Source organism: Mustela erminea, chromosome 5, assembly GCF_009829155.1.
Source record: "Mustela erminea isolate mMusErm1 chromosome 5, mMusErm1.Pri, whole genome shotgun sequence".
NCBI classification, from domain to species: Eukaryota; Metazoa; Chordata; class Mammalia; order Carnivora; family Mustelidae; genus Mustela; species Mustela erminea.
This window is the reverse complement of record NC_045618.1, coordinates 115,941,782-115,944,396: the sequence shown is the minus strand read 5'-3', so window position 1 is coordinate 115,944,396 and position 2,615 is coordinate 115,941,782.

Here is a 2,615-nt window from a genome sequence, read left to right as displayed (position 1 = left end):
GGGAGGCGGCGTCGGCGCGCGGCTTCGGGCGCCGTCGGGGCGCGTTCCAGCCCGCAAAGGAGCCGAGCCGCCCGGGCCAGGACCCGCTGCCCGAAAGCGCGAGGGGCGTGAAGCGCGGCGCCGAAGGGTCGCGGGGCGCGCAGCCTGCGCCTTGGACTCGCGGCTGGGGCGGGCCCGGTGGGAACTCGGCTGGGAGGGCGGCTCAGCCTCCAGCCGGCAGCATCTCCCTCCAGCTTCCCGCGACAGTCCCAATTCTGGTGGCCCCGATTGGCTGGGAGGGGCAGGTGAGCTAGCTGGAGGCCGACCGCGAGCGCCAATCAGTGCGGGCGCTGGCTGGAGGGCCGGGCTCTGCGCGCCCGGAAGGTCCCGGCGGGTCGCTCGGCCGGGGCTGCGGTCTCTGCGTTTCCCCACCCCCACCCCTCGCGCCCCGCTCTACCCCGCACCGCCACCTCCTGTACCCTCCGGCGTGCGGGCAGGGCCTCACCGAAGTTGGGAAGTCGTGTGCTTTGTAATGTGCTTGGGTCACTCCTGCAGACACCTACTCGAGCTGGGTAGAGGAGAGCAAGGGGCAAGGGTTTGGTGTTAGACAGGTTTGGAACCGCAGCTGAGTCCTCACGCAGCTCGGAGGAGCTGCGGAGAGCCTTGCTTCTCTCACCTGTAAAGCGGAGATGCCAGTGCCTCCTCGGGCTGGGCGCGGGCCAGGTAAGAATTCCGTAAGTGCCCGAAGCGCCCGCAGGGAGAGCAGACTCCCCGCCCTTCCCGCCCCCCCTCGAGTGGGTTTCAGTCGGCACGGCTGCCGCCTCGCCGGGATCAGATTCCTCTTCCCAGAACTTGGCTGTCCGCGTCGGCAGTTGGCACTCGTGCCAGCGCCGAACGTCAGTGCAGTTTGCGTCCGTGATTTATCTGCGCGCCTGGCGGGTGTTGCGGGGTCCGGCGCTCCACCCACTTCCGCTCCTCTCCGCCTGGGCTCTGGGTGACCCGCTGGCCTCCACGCCTAGGTAGACGTCTGTCCAACCTCTGGGGACCCTGGACGGAAGGGCTGTGTTACCCCGCGGCCCGCTGGCACCGCTCCAAAAGCAGGGGAGTGAGTTTGCGCAGTAAGAGGCAGCCTGCTAGACCACACTGCAGTCACCCTTCCCGGGCGGAGGAGCCACCTCTGTGCCCTTGAGAAAAACCACCCCACGCCACGCTCCCCAGGAGCTCTGATTCCTCCTGTGTAAGAAAAAGGAGTTGGATTAGAACAGAAGTTTGCAAATGGGGGGCGCCTGGGTGGCTCAGTGGGTTAAGCCTCTGCCTTCGGCTCGGGTCATGATCCCAGGGTCTTGGGATCGAGCCCCGCGTCGGGCTCTCTGCTCAGCAGGGAGCCTGCTTTCCTCTCTCTCTCTCTGCCTGCCTCTCTGCCTACTTGTGATCTCTCTCTCTGTCAAATAAATAAATAAAATCTTTAAAAAAAAAAAAAGTTTGCAAATGGGTCGCCTAAGAGCCAGATCGGTTTATAGATATACTGTATTAATTTGCCCAAGTAAAAAATTGAGGTGTAATTATTACAGGATAAATGCACAGACCTTAAGTATTTATCTGGCCAAGTGTATTTTGTTAATTATGTACACAGAGTAACCACCACCAAACAAGATACAGAATATTTCCATCACCCCAGAAAGTTCCTACCTGCCCCTATCCAGTCAACTGCCATCCCCCACCCCCTCCTAAGCAACTGCTTTCTCTTACCAACATTTGCACACCATTAAACATTTTTAAAATGTTCCTGCCTAAAATGGCCTTCTTCCAGACCCGCCATGCCCTATTGTCCTTTGCTCAGCTTGTCATGCTCATTTATTAACTGCCTGCCTCCTCCCTGTAGGGATTTGAGCTTGCGATCCTCACTATGTCCTCCCCACAGCCTTCCCAGGTCTAACGTTTCATTTCATGAGTCTGATCAAGAAGGAGTCTCCCCAAGGGCTCCCACACCTTCCCCTAATGAACTCTGGAGTTCCCAAGCCCCCGCTGCATACCTTGGTGCTCATTGTCCAAACTGCCACATCTGAATTTCCTTGTGCCTCCTCATGCCCCCTGCAGAAACATGTCAGGTCCGGCCCAGGGCCCCGGTCCACCAGGTGGGAAGAGACAGGGCTAGGGTAGAAGGCAGAGTGGACATTTCACACGCTTCAGGGCTCTTTTGGACACAGGTTCCAAAGCATGGAAAATGTTCCACTTTAGGAGTCCTGCTTTTCCCAGATGGAAGCTAGAAAACTTGTGCTGGAAGCCTTTTGGGGAGGAGGGCATGGGTTGGGGGTACTAGGACAGGACTTGGAGATGCTGGTGACAGACAAGAAGAAAAAAGCCTGCAGAGGCATCGGTGTCTCCAGGGAAGGTGGTACTCGGAGCACGTGACTGGGGGTCAGCTGTGGCTGCAAGATTGCATCCCCCCAGGCAGCAAGCAGTGTCCACACTGGCTGCACTGGCTGTCCTGGGCAGGTGACATGCAGACAGCAGCATCAAGAGTTCTGTGGTGGTGGCAGCTTTGTCATCAGCGGGCTTCCTCAGTGTGGCAGCATTCCTGGAAGCTTTACCTCTGGTCAGGTCTAGTTCTCTAGTTCTCTAGCCCTGCCAATGTC